A 15,217-nucleotide genomic window follows, 5' to 3' on the forward strand; every position below is an offset into this window, starting at 1 on the left:
GCAGAAAGGCATTGATTGACTCGGGAAAATATGTAAAATCCGGGGAGTTTCCAAAACTGTCATAAAACCTTCCAATGCCATCGTCCGTTATGTAAATAGCCAGCCAGTGCTCCCCGGGGTTATTGCTTGGGTGTGTATTAAAAATCATCATTGATGCAACATCTCGGACTGGCCCCCTAGGTAGTTGGTCGCTTGCCAGCACACCATATAAATGGGTCCTAGATGAAAATTGGTTCCCCACACCGGTCAACTCTACGGTATTCATTTCCTCACGGTTTTCCTAATAGTAGTCAACCATGACTTGTCGCCGGTTTGACACTTCGATAATGAAGTCAAAGATTGAATAAACAACCAAATTAATTGTGTGGGGTAGGGGTTGTCTGAACCTCATCTCAAGTCATACATTCCATGACTTGATCAAGGATAGGTGCTGACCATATTCCTTGTCCGGTGCGCCGTTGAATGCATAAAGGGCATAGCCGTGTAAGAAGTCCGACCTGTCAAAAGCCAAGGCTTGGTCCTTTAGGTGTTTTCCTAAAGCTAAGGCCAATTGGTAAAATTCACCCACTGCTGACCCTGTTGTGTAATTTGGTTGCAATGGTTTGTTAGGAAATTGCTGACCATCTACATACATAGCCATACACTATAATATATGCAAACAATAACGCACATCCCCGGCCCCCATAAGGCAGAACTCATCTTTACTGAGCACCATCCTAACCTATGTCAACGCAGTTTAACATGAGCTTCTCTTGAAAGAAGATATCGCTATGAACAGGGCCAATCACTTCAAGTATGTTGTACTATCCGCTGAATAGGCAGCCCTTTTCGTAAGTCCATCGTTCTCGCCTGCAGGGTCCGTAACATCCATGTGACCTGCGGCATCCTTGTAAAACAAACCAGCTGAAAACTGTCTTTAATGTATCACATCCATAATTCAGAATGCTCTCTATAACGGCTCTGTAGGGGTATGTGTTGCTACTCTGACTGACTAATTAAACGATCACACAAGAAAGGGTGGCTATCGGATAGTTGATAACCCCAACACTTGTCCAGCATCAATATTAGTTCCGTCCGGTTTAGTGACTTTTACACGTAGGTACAACAAAGTATTATTTAGATCAATGTAGTCTTCGCCATTCCCGGCAATAAAGAACTCCAGAGGGGCTGCGTCTGATATTGCTGATAGGGTCGGTATTTCAATGTATGTATTTTTCTCAATAGATGTCTGTGTGAAGGGAACTGTGAATAAATCAAACTCAGTTTTCATACATTCACCAGACATACGGTGTAGGAGTGGCATCTTTCTAAAATATATTCTTGGTCAGCTTTGCGGTGTTCCCCTTGAGTGTCCTCCGAGCTGTATGTCTTCTTTTAACCGTGGCTCTTGTTTTTGTCTCATTCTTGCGTTTTTTACTCTTTGGTAGGCTCCTCCTACCAGGTGGTCTCTTTCTAACACCTTGAGTCATAACCATCAATCCTGATCCATCCTACTGTTTTGTTTGTCATGACATACGTGAGAAAGCATGACTATTCCCTGATATACTTTTGTTAGAGGACACAACACGGAGTGCTGCTTTGCAAATATTTGCCATTTTGTTTCCTTGCTTGGAAACTGCACAAAGGTCAATGGTTGGACATGTGGTGTTCATTACCCCACACATCCCCGATACATTTTGTCCATACATTCCCTTATGGGTCCAAGAACATAGGTAGGGTGGAACATACATTGCACTTATATGATTGGAAGACAGCCAGATAGTGGAGGGGAAGTGCTATAGGTTTGTCTAGTATATATATGCTGTTAAAGACAAAGACATTTGGAGAAGCACAGAGACATCTGTTCAAAAAATGCACAAACGAGGAAGAGGAGGAGTTACCCTGCTCGGAGAATGCCTGGGGCCCCCGTCTGGAGCCAGGCCCAGAGGGAGGGCTCGCCGGCGAGCGCCTGGTGGCCAGGTTTGCCACGGAGCCCGGTCGAACATAGCCCGAAAAAGCAACGTGGCATCCCCCTCTCCATCCTATGGGCCCACCACTCATGGGAGGAACCGCTGGGGTCGGGTGCGCTACTCACAAGCCCCCGGCTGAGTGCCGCTATGTTGGAGTTTACCCCAGTGGATGAGAGGGTCAACTCCCTACGCCTACGTGTTGTGGGGGGGAGGGGGTCTCTGACTGTTGTTTTTGCATACGCCCCGAACAGCAGTTCGGAGTACTTGGCCTTCTTGGAGACCCTGAATGGAGTCCTGTATGGGGCTCCAGTAGGGGACTCCATAATTCTGCTGGGGGACTTCAACGCACATGTGGGCAATGATGGAGACACCTGGAGAAGCATGATAAGGAGGAACGGCCTCCCTGATCTGAACTCGAGTGGTCGTTTGTTGTTAGAGTTCTGTGCTAGTCATGGATTATCTATAACGAACACCATGTTCGAACATAAGGATGCTCATAAGTCTACGTGGTACCAGAGCATCCTAGTCCGAAGGTCGATGATTGATTTTGTGATCGTGTCATCGGACCTGAGCCTGCATGTTTTGGACACTCGGGTAAAGAGAGGGGGGGAGCTGTCAACCGATCACCATCTGGTGGTGAGTTGGGTCAGGGGGTGGGGGAAGACTCTGGGCAGACCGGGAAAACCCAAACGGGTAGTGCGGGTGAACTGAGAATGTCTGGAGGAGGCCCCCGTCTGAAAGATCTTCAACTCACACCTCCAGCTGAGCTTTTCTGGCATCCCTGTGGAGGTTGGGGGCATTGAACCTGAGTGGTCGATGTTCAAAGCCTCCATTGCCGAAGCTGCGGCGGGGAGCTGTGGTCTAAAGGTCTTAAGTGTATCAAGGGGCGGTAACCCTCGAACACCCTGGTGGACACCGTTGGTCAGGGAAGCCGCCCGACTGAAGAGGGAGGCCTTCCGGGATATGTTATCCCGGAGGACTCCAGAGACGGTTGCAGTGTACCGACAGACCCGAAGGGCTGCAACCTCTGCTGTGAAAGAGGCAAAACAGCGCCTCTTCAACATTGCGTGGGAGTCGGGGAAAGTGCCTAAGGAGTGGCGGACCGGGGTGGTGGTTCCCCTGTTCAAAAAGGGGGACCAGAGGGTGTGTGCCAATTAAAGGGGTATCACACTTCTCAGCCTCCCTGGGAAAGTCTACTCAAAGGTACTGGAAAGGAGGGTTCGGCAGATAGTCAAACCTCAGATTGAAGAGGAACAATGCGGATTTCATCCTGGTCGCGGAACAACCGACCAGCTCTTTACTCTTGCAAGGATCCTGGAGGGGGCCTGGGAATATGCCCATCCAGTCCACATGTGTTTTGTGGATTTGGAGAAGGCGTATGACCGGGTCCCCCGGGAGATACTGTGGGAGGTGCTGCGGGAGTATGGGGTGAGGAGGTCCCTTTTGAGGGCTATCCAAATCCCTGTATGTCCAAAGTGAGAGCTGTGTTCGGGTTCTCTGTAGTAAGTCGGACTCGTTCCAGGTGGGGGTTGCGCTTTGTCACCAATCCTGTTTGTAACTTTTATGGACAGGATATCGAGGCGTAGTCGGGGTGGGGAGGGGTTGCAGTTCGGTGGGCTGTTGATCTCATCGCTGCTTTTTGCGGATGATGTGGTCCTGATGGAATTATCGGTCTGTGACCTTCAGCACTCACTGGACCGGTTTGCAGCCGAGTGCAAAGCGGCTGGGATGAGGATTAGCACCTCTAAATCGGAGGCCATGGTTCTCAGCAGGAAACCGAAAGAGTGCCTTCTCCGGGTAGGGAATGAGGAGTTACCGGAGAATCGGAGCAGCGGGGGCGGTATTGCATTCGTTTTACCGCACCGTTGTGATGAAAAGAGAGCTGAGTCGGAAGGCAAAGCTCTCGATATACTGGTCAATTTTCGTTCCTACCCTCATCTATGGTCATGAAGGCTGGGTCATGACCGAAAGAACAAGAACGCGAGTACAAGCGGCTGAAATGGGTTTTCTCAGAAGGGTGGCTGGCTTCTCCCTTAGGGATAGGGTGAAAAGCTCAGCCATCCTTGAAGAACTCGGAGAAGAGGAGCCAGTTTGCGTCGAAAGGAGCCAGTTGAGGTGGTTCGGGCATCTGGTAAGGATGCCCCCAGGACGTCTCCCTAGGGAGGTGTTCCAGGCACGTCCAACTGGAAGGAGACCTCGGGGTAGGGCCCAGGACTAGGTGGAGAGATTATATTTTGACACTGGCCTGGGAACGCCTCGGGATCCCCCAGTCAGAGCTGGCAAATGTGGCTCGGGAAAGGGAAGTTTGGGGTCCCCTGTTGGAGCTGCTGCCCCCGCGACCCGATACTGGATAAGCGGATGAAGATGAGAGAGACATTGAGACCACAAGGAGAGAAATGGGAAGAAGGCAGAACATCTAAGACAGACATGTACTATATTTTGAAAATAAACAACAAGGAACGCTTCTCCCCCTGACCCCTGACTCCCCCTGGTTTGTAATTATTCTGCAAAAGAGCCATAAGCCAACAGTTGGTGCCGTGACCCGGATAGGTTGGGTTCTGAGATCAAATTCATCAAACATCCATCACTGATCAAGAGGAGAAGATTGCTGACAGTTCACACCCATTTGGGAGTTGGTTTCCTCTGATAGTGGTTGGTGAGTCAGAATCTACACCTTTTAAAGAACCAATGGTCAGGTTATATGTTGTGATAGTACATGATAGTACCCGTGGGTTACTACTCTAAGAAATTGGATGATGTAGCCTTAGGCTGGGGTCCATGTCTGAGAGCTATGCAGCCCACCTACATAGCTGTATCCCTGGTATCATCCCTTGTTCTTTACCAACAGCTTATCATCAAATGCCCACATGCTGTGCACACTCTTGACTATGAACCGAGCTGCACAAGTTACAGCTGCACGCTGGAACAAATGGTCCACAGTCTTAGAGGCGCCTAATATCAGCATACAGCGTGGTACACCCTCTAATCCTGCCACCTTGATGCTTCCGCCTGATTCCACATTGCTTGAACTCAAATGTTGTAAGTTGATTTTGGACCAGCTCTGTGATGAATTCACAAAAGTCCACCCCCTTGTGAATCCTGAACTTGTTTTCTATACTGACAGCAAACATCTACACTGATTCAAGGTATGCATTTGGCGTCACACATGAAGAGAGGATTCATGACATCATGGGGCTCCTGTGAAGAATGGACCAGAAGTAATGGCTCTACTGGAAGCTCTCCAGTTACCTGTTCAAGTTGTAATCATGAAAACAAAAGCACATGGCAAGATTCTCACAGAAGAGAACAAAGGCAATGATCTGGCGGATAGGGCTGCGAAGGCAGCTGCCAAGCAGACACCACGATCACCCAGACTCATGAGAAGATATTCATTGGACAGTCTCCAACACATCAAATAAATGCAGAACAATGCACCAAAAGATGAAGTATGGGAATGGATGTCTGCAGGATGCAAACACAACAAAGAAGGTGTGGAAATACAACTTTAGGTGGGTTGCACCAAACGCACACCTCCCATACCTAATAACTCGGATTCACTCTTTGGGACATGTTGGCCTTGACAAAATAATCTACCATTTCGTAGCGTATAGCGTGGCCTGATGCGCTGCCTACCGTCTTATGCAGTATAAGAGCTATACACAAGACTACAGGGTTAAGTCCGTTTGAGGTTGTCACAGGCTGGCCTATGTCACTACCAGGCACGCTAGACCTGAGAAAAGCAGATATAAACATCATGAGTGATACTATGCTTAATTACTGTATGCAACTGTCAGAATCAGTAGCAGAGGCAGACAAACAGGTCAAGGAAGCGTGGGGAACAACCCCCGAGGGGGGACATGATTTAGTGCCAGGACAATGGGTAATGATAAAGAAACACCTTACAGAGACATTAGGAGCCAAGTGGGAAGGCCCTAACCAAGTTTTACTTGTCACTAGATCAGCAGTGAAGGTACAGGGTAAACCAAGGTGGATACATCTCATTGCAAAGTGGTACAACATGACGAGGAGCAGAGCCTTGAGACTACAGAACCGGTTGCAATAGGCAACCGGCGGTCCATCTCGGGTGAAGATGCGTAGAAAGGGATCAGAATCTGATACATTTTTATGCAACCACTGCAACTGTCATTTAGCAAAATTGAGCCTGATTATCTACCTTTTACATAGAAACACCCATACTCTCACTTCCTCTATTTGTTCTTTTTGCAGGTTATGCAGATTATCCACCTGATCCTACGACAACACGAACTGTATCCTGGTCTTTTCTGACTCTACACAGATAAAGTGACATATGGGATCAGCGTCAACACCAACCTTATTGGCCAACGGACAGGAAGAAGAATTCTTCACAATTGTTATGTGCCAAACAGAACCATTGTGATTGTTCTCTCTCTTTGTGATGGTACTACTATCCCTGAGTGTTTGATGTATGCCAATATAACCCTCAATAATGGCACTGAAACTGTATTTTATGCTAACACCTTAGGCAACTTAATAACTACGGGCATGATTGCTCCTAATGGAACTCATTTCATTTGTGGCCCCAATGCCTATCCAGGGCTCCCACCTTTATGGCGAGGATCATGTTATTTGGGTTATGTAATGCCCGTATCAGCTCCAGTGTGCCCAAGGTGACTGTGATACCTGTGCTGACCAACGACGTTCCCCCTCACAGGATTGTGTTGTAAAGGACAAGAGTACCATCACTCCCACTGCCTATCTCTAATTTTAATATGCTTATATAGGTTACCACAAGTTACCTATACGTGATTAGGATGTGAGATAAATTAGCTCACTTTATTATTTGTATAATTAGTAACTGTTTTCCTTCTATTATTTTTACATGGGTAGTGTTATTATTCTTTACAGACTTGTTATGATATGTAAATGTAGTGCTTTAATGTCATAGGGGGGACTTGTGAGAAAGCATGCCTTTTCCCTGATATACTTTTGTTAGAGGACACAACACGGAGTACTGCTTTGCAAATATGTGCCATCTTCTTTCCTTTCTTGGAAACTGCACAAAGATCAATGGTTGGACATGTGCTGTTCATTACCCCACACATCCCCGATAAATTTTGTCCATACATTCCCGTATGGGTCCAAGAACATAGGGAGGGTGGAACATACATTGCACTTATATAATTGGAAGACAGCCAGAAAGTGGAGGGGAAGTGCTATAGGTTTGTCTAGTATATATATGCTGTTAAATACAAAGACATTTGGAGAAGCACAGAAACTTCTGGAAAGACCACGAGGAGAGAGATGGGAAGAAGGCCGAACATCTAAGACAGACATGTACTATATTTTGTGAATAAACAACAAGGAACACTTCTCCCCCTGACTTGGGTCTGTTATTATTCTGCAAAAGAGCCATAAGCCAACACATAACACTGCTGACAACATCGACAACTATATTCCTCGCTGCATTTTTCAGATGTTGTTTTGCTATTGAGAACCCACGCTTCAACAAAGGTATAGCCATCCGGAAAAGCCCTCGGAAAAGGCCCCCTAGACCCGCCCCATACATTGCAGCGCTACCATGATACCCAGTAAACCGTTACCAGCCTGTATTGTGTAGTATTCAACATAACTTTGAGGATCATCATAGAGTTTCTGAGGCTGCTTCTTAATTTCTAAAAGATTGTTTGACGGGTCTGAAGTGTAATTTTGCAAACACCTTCCCCACTACGAGTGAAACCAGCTGGTTTTGATCAGATTTTACTTCAATACTTCAATAATCTCGTCAAATTGACTCTTACTAAGAGGTACGTAGTTGTGGCGTACCAACTCTTGCCTGGTTTTAAGCCCAATATCTGTTCCAGTTTTGTACAAAAGTTCTAACACAAATGGGGCTCAAAAAAAACATTCTATTTTTAAATTCATCATACCCCGTCCATACACCATGTGGTTTTATATAACTGTTGAGCTCTGTCACAAGTTTTACTATGCCGCTGAAATAACAGGTGTTGTGTTCATATTTCCAAGTTTTGTCGTTATTGAAGTCATGTAGTTCAAATGCGTTTTCACCCCATGTAAAAGTCTTCCGCGTATGCGGGTATTGGAACTCTATCAAAGATACTTCCCAATCACCTTTCAAATCTATACCTTTGGCAAATTTTGTGGTATAGCACGAACTCGTATTGCTTGGATAGACATGTCTCAATGAGTTACTGGGCAGCATTATGTAGAAGCCACCGTCACCCATGCTGATCTCAGTCAATGTAAATGACGTTATCCTGAAAATCCTGGAGTTTTATCCAGTTTCTAGGTCAAGCACTTGTTCAAATGGTGTCCAGCTGTTGAATTTCTCAGGCCAACCAAGCCATTTCACAAGACTTTTTCTTCCCTTTCTGTACTTTCTCATCCAAAACTGCTTCCAAGTTTTATCCTTACCCATGATTATTTTCAGCAATTCCTGTTCATAAAAGGTCCTAACCATCACATCACCATCGTAATCTTTTATTCTATATACAGGAGGTAACCGAGGAATGCATTCTGTTATTGTAAAATATTCCTCTGTGTACCCTTTTTTATAGCCTTTTGTAATCACACCTCTCAGCTTTGAGAGTCTCACAATATCCCCAACCTGGAACTTGTAGCTTTGATTACCATTTATCATTATTGTTGTACCACACAGGTTCGTGAGAACTAATCTAAAATTTTCTTCACAAACATCAGCAGGCTTCATCTTAATAGACCGATGGTAGCTATGGTTGTGTCCATGAACTAAATATTGAATAACCTCAACATAGAGTGTTGGCAGCTGTGAGATACCTCCACATTCATGATTTAATTGTTTTATTAAATCTCTCAACGATACTCGCTTTGACATAATTTCCTGTAGCAAAATGTTTTATGTTGTAATTCTTCATTAACATTTCAAAATGTGCCTTAAAAAACTCCTTCCCCTTGTCCGTTTGGACTTTTTGTGGTGTTCTTCCTTCTTTTAATATGTCTTCAAATGCTCGCTTTACCTCAATAGCGCTTTTATTTCTCAGCACACGAATCCATGCGCATTTGCTTAATACATCTATTCATGTTATCGTTTTCCACACTGTAAGCACTCATGTCAACCAAATCCAGCTGAAATTGTGAATTTACATCATGAACAATAACTCTATTTCTTTGAAAATGTATAGCTACAGGCCTGTATAGTGTGTATGTATCCTGGGCGAGCAGCCAGTCATCGGCCACGCCATTTTTGAGGATCTTTTCCCGGTTTTCCCCAAGTACGCTCTTTTCAAACCCTCTCTACCCACATAACCAGCAGGGTTTGCCGGGTTGTAGTAAATACTTTTCTTAACCTGTTCAGACATCGTAGAGCATTCGAGCAATAATGAGAAGTAATACATGTTTAACAACATTTTATTAGAGTTTTCGAAATTACACACCCAAGATAATCAGAAAAGTTACACAAACATTCAGATTTCTCATAGTGTTTGTTTATATAAATGTTTACATGAGAACTGAAGTTACCCGGCCTTAGACAAGACCATGACGCCACTGCGTCGCATATAGCGTCCTCATTAAATTTGTCCATGTATTCATCCCTATTCTCACTCAGTCTTTGTGTGATGTTCGGCTCCAACTTGAGCTCATGCAGAAAGTTCTCAGCGGCCTCGTGAACATCAGTCATCGGTGCGTGAACGCCCAATGAGTTCAAAGCCTTGACCAACACATTTCAGTCGCAGTGTTAAAACTGTCTCCACAATGTCATCATAATGGGTCTCAAAAGAATTAGCAGGCGGATCGAGACAAGAATGTCTTGTCTGGCTCGGGTGGTCCACTTCACATCCGATGCAAGCTTTGTGTAGAATAGCCCCAACAATGTTTTCCAATGTTGCTTTGATGATCTTTAAAACTTTTGGTGCAAGGTCTCCATTTTGTGATAACTCTTGTTAGCATTTGAAAGGTATGACAGACCTAGCTGATCACCAATACAGTCAATCCAGTGGTAGATTCTTGCTGGGTATGCCAGTGGAATCGAGCTGTCGGGGTCAGGGATTCCGTAGAAGGCTTCAGCGTTGTCATCCCAGGCGTTACACAGCCAGTCCTCATCCTTGGGTTCTGCAATCACTGCTTGGTTGTAATCTTGAGACGTTTCGTAAATTCTTCCGACTGCTTGATAGTCACAGGTGGTCTGTCTGTTTTTATGCTGTGTTGAGGACAGTGTTAACGTAAGGCGGGGTTCAGGGTCTTACGTCAGTCGAAGAGTCCGCAGTCACAATCTACCATACTGACATTTTCTGGAAATTGTTCCAATCTAACAGAGTCATTCTCTTTCAGCCCCTCGACAACTTTAAACAGTACATCTACCGTATTATGTGGGCCATCGTTTTGGCCCCAAATAAAACACTTTTCGAAAGGTGCCCCATAATCTGGCATTAAAAACCATTTGATCAGTCACACCAGCCTAAAACACATGGCCTTCGGGTAATTCATAAAATGCCACCTCCGGTAGCTCTGGGTTGAGTATCCACCGATCCGACCATCGTCCAATTTCCATTCCTGTGCCAACATATCCTGGTGTAGTTGATGGATTTGGGTTAAACTCTGCATTGGTTTCTTCGGGGCTGGCATGTTGATTCCATCTCTGCAGTCTATTTGTAAATTCTTACCAAATTGCTGAGCTGTGTTCAAGATGTTAGCTTTCACCGGTGTTTCACCAAAAACACAATCATCCCATAAAACATGAAAGGTTAACAACCACCGGTTGTAGGCCATCTGTTGCACCACTTGTCAGAAGTTAAAAACCGGGGGTATAGATTTGTCAAACACCATTTGTTAAACACCAAACACCTTACCAATGACACAGCACTTATTTATTGCCTGGGAATTTAACATTCGGTAACCCTAAGGCCCATTTGTTAATCATCAAACATAACCACCTGTCATAACACTAGTCTCGTATGCTCATCAGGCGTTGTAAAACATCAAAGACTGACACATCAATGTAATCATAAATTACAAAGTCACCGAACACGCATACGTCACTCCTGAAGTCCTGCCCGAACACATGTCATACAGGAAGTCCCACCCTAACATACGTCACAACAGAAGTCCCACCCTACAAACCGGATGTCCCGCCCACCTGTCACATCAATATGAAAGTCCCATAAATCACCATTCTGACACATTATACCCTACATTTACTACTCAGCAGTTTAGTGGAGCAAGACGTGGTGTCTACTCATGGAAAATATCAGAAGTTTAGTTTACAATGTTCATAAAGGTGCAGTCACATCTTAAGCACAGCTGTGTGTGCGGTGGAAGATAAGCGCAAACTTTCCAAAATCTGGGAAAGTATGGAGTAAAGCCACGTTTCCACTGCAGGAACTTTCCCCAGGAACTAGGAACCTTTCGAGGAACTCACAGCGTTTCCACCTCAGGAACCAGGGTCTAGAACCAGGGACTATATTTTACCCCAAAAAAAGTCCCTGCTCGTGGGGTAGGACTTTCCCAGAGTACCCAAACTTTTTGGGTGGAGCTTGTAGTGCTGAAAATTTCTGATTGGTCAAGTAGTAGTGTAGATGCTACTCGCAGAAGTTTTCAACCGCCATTTTTAAATGACCTTTAAAGTTCTGCTTTTCTGATGTATCAAATACTTATGTCATGCAATAAAATGCAAATTAATTATAAAAAAAATCATACAATGTGATTTTCTGGATTTTTGTTCTACATTCCGTCTCTCACAGTTGAAATGTACCTATGCTAGACCTCTACATGCTTTGTAAGTAGGAAAACCTGCAAAATTGGCAGTGTATCAAATACTTGTTCTCCCCACTGAATATAGGCCAATATAGCCGATAGGATATGCAATCTGTGCTGTCGATATACAATCAAAGCTGGCAATGTACATAAACAAAATCCGTTATGACTGGGTCATTTTGGCAGCTACTGCGACCCGTACAACAATAAAGTAGTCCATAGGCAATAGAAAGATAAGGAGGAACCCTAAGGAAATGAAGAGGAAGAGGGGGAACGTATTTATACAGGTGCTGGTCATATAATTAGAATATATTTCAAATGTTTATTTATTTTAATTGTGATGATTATAACTGACAACTATTGAAAATCCTAAATTCAGTATCACAGAAAATTTGAATATTACTTAAGACCGATACAAAAAAAATATTTTTAGAAATGTTGGCCAACTGAAAAGTATGAACATGAAAGTATGTACAGCACTCAATACTTAGTTGGGCCTCCTTTTGCCTGAATTACTGCAGCAATGCGGCGTGGCATGGAGTCGTGTGGCACTGCTCAGGTGTTATGAGAGACCAGGTTGCTCTGATAGTGGCCTTCAGCTTTTCTGCATTGTTGGGTCTGGCATATCGCATCTTCCTCTTCACAATACCCCATAGATTTTCTATAGGGTTAAGGTCAGGCGAGGAATGCGAAAGCTGAAACCCATGTCTTGCATACGTCTGCGCGTGGTGGTTCTTGAAGCACTGACTCCAGCTGCAGTCCACTCTTTGTGAATCTCCCCCACATGAATGGGTTTTGTTTCACAATCCTCTCCAGGGTGCGGTTATCCCTATTGCTTCTACAATTTTTTCTGCCACCTCTTTTCCTTCCCTTCGCCTCTCTATTAATATTAAAGAAATAATCACTCAAAATATATCAGTCTATGTGGAATGAATGTATACAAGTTTCACTTTTTGAATGGAATTACTGAAATAAATCAACTTTCTGATGATATTCTAATTATATGACCAGCACCTGTATAGGCAGAGCTAACCTTGGGGGAGCTTCCCTGCCGCAAGCCATAGGAGAACAAATTGGAAGAGGGGGAGGGTGTTCTATATGGGTGGAACTTGCCTGGGCAGAGCCTCCCTGTCGCAGGCCACAGACAGTCCTTATTGGAGGGAGCAGGCAGGCGACTACGTAGTCAAACAGACAGACCAAAGTTCTTAACAGGATAATCTAACAATGGAGACTATTAGAATGCTGGGAAAGCAGAAAATACTGGCAATACCTCAAACTGAAATTACGATTATCCTTTATTATGGAATGTCTCCACGATGTCATAATCTTATTTTCCATTGTGATTAGTACTGACATCGTCTATCGTCCCATCCCTAGGGCACACATACAGCTCCAGAAGAAATCAATAAATCTTTTTCTTTCCTTTCCAAAAAAGTTGGAAAGGAAGGTTTTGAGTGAGGAACATAAGGGTTAAAATTAAGAGACCACTGCAAATTGAACACTTCTGTTCCTCACTCAAAACTTTCCTTTTCAACTTTTTGGAAAGGAAAGAAAGAGGTGCAGTGGTCTCTAAATTTTCTACAGAGCTGTGTAAAGGGTGGTGCATAGGAACAGGAGTGCGTGCACAGGTGTCTAGAGGTCCAGGTGGTGTGATCTAGGGAGTGTACTGTGTTCAGGTGATCAAGGGAATGTGCTGCGTTCAGATGATCCAGGGAGTGTGCTGTGTTCAGGAGATTGGTAACAGGGCCAAAGGTGTGAGCTAATGGCAGACCTCACAGGCACATACAAAGCTTGTCAAAAGTTATATTGGCTGTAGCAAAAATATTGTTTTGTGGTGCTATTTCTGTTATTTCTACATGAACATTAATCATAAATGTATAGTCAGGAAATCAAGACAAAATAACACAATGAATAACAGTCTGTATAATAATAATATAATAATATAAGATATGGTGTGAAGGTACAGGAATACAGTGTTTGTAAACCATGTCATAAGAAATACATACAGCACTAGTCTAGAATGAGCACTTCATGGAACATGAATACATTATTTGCAGTTATATTGCTGTGTATTATCAATTTCTGTCTTCAATAATGCGTAATATAGAGGATGCTTGCGTCTGCTAGTAAACATTCTACCTAACATCAGCTAGCTACAGTACATAGCTAACATTGCAATTTGAAATGTTCCATTCGTTAGCTGTGCTAATGAATGTTGTGGTTACGGGGAGGAAAATTCTTCTTGCTATTATGTCATTATGTTGATAGATTGCTTCCCATCAGCTCGGTCTGTATATCCATAGTTATTTTAGGAAAATAAATTGCTTGTGGTTACCAAAAACCTGTTTTCTACCACACAGAACAGTCAATGCTAACCCACAGATGAAACCACATCAATCTAATTTTCGACGCACCTCCACACCTGCCTTCCAAGTGCAAAGCACAATGGATGTTCTAGGAATCTCATAATTCTAACAAATTTCCTTCCTGGCAAAGGGCTCTTTGTCAAACCTGGCTACAACCAAGTTCTGAGGGAGTAGTAAAGACAATTGTTGAAAATGTCCTTTAAGTCATTTAAAAAATCTCAGAACTCAGTGCACTTCTGAAACATCATCAGGGCTCCACAATAACGTTGGCAGTAAAGAGAGCTTCGGGAGAGTTGAACTAGCAACTCACTGTCCCGATTGGGCCAGTGCAAAATGTTTTTTCAAAGTTTTAAAAATCAAGTTAGAAACTCAACATCCTGCAGTAGTTTTGCAGCGCACACCGTTGGCCAATCAAGAGTTGAGTAGTGATGTGACGAGTGGTTGTCAAATTTTATTTCTCTAATCTCAATACATTCTTTTAAACAACTGACAGGAGACACTGAAAGTGAAGATGGCAGCAAAGGGTAATTATGAGCTCAAACGGAAGTGTCAACTTTTATGGAACTCAGATGCACTCTGTCGTAAGTTCCCGGTTAAAGCAGACAAAAGTGGGTCTTTTTTCACAGGCACCGAGAACTTTCGAAAACAATCCCTGACCAGACATGCTAATAGCAGACAGCACCTTGTCTACATGACAGCTAAGCGGGTGGCTGAGAATCCGTCTTCTGGGCCCTTTACCGCGCTGGTCAGGAATTTAAATGCAGATGCCCATTGTGCCATTGCACGACTTATAACAACGGCATATCACGTAACTAAGACGGACCCGCCGGTCGCCTCGCCCCGGGCTGTTGAACTTCAGCAGAAGATGGTGTCGACCTGGGTAATCGGTATCATACTGATGTGGCGTGTCGCAGGCAAGTAGCTAGCTACGTCTATTCATTATTTTTTTAGGATGGTCAGATAATGGTTGAAAACATTTTTGTCCCAATCTTTAATAAAAAGCTATCTTCACCACGGTGTGTTTTGATAGTCAATGTTATGCCATTCAATAAATGTTAATGATTAGCCTATGCAATACAATTCTAGATTTTTTTTATTTTGAGATTTAATAATGGAGGTGGATGATTAAGGCTGAATTAATTTTGATAGAAAGTATTACATTTTTTATTGAGC

The 15,217-nt window shown here is 43.8% G+C and overlaps 1 protein-coding gene across 4 annotated transcripts in view; it reads right to left on the reverse strand.

The window, feature by feature from the left end:
* LOC105007905 (endoplasmic reticulum metallopeptidase 1) overlaps positions 1-15,217 on the reverse strand; it is a 194,510-nt gene that overhangs the window by 65,707 nt on the left and 113,586 nt on the right. The gene's annotated exons all lie outside the window — the stretch shown is intronic.

The sequence above is a fragment of the Esox lucius genome, chromosome 14 (genome assembly GCF_011004845.1).
Source record: "Esox lucius isolate fEsoLuc1 chromosome 14, fEsoLuc1.pri, whole genome shotgun sequence".
NCBI lineage: Eukaryota > Metazoa > Chordata > Actinopteri > Esociformes > Esocidae > Esox > Esox lucius.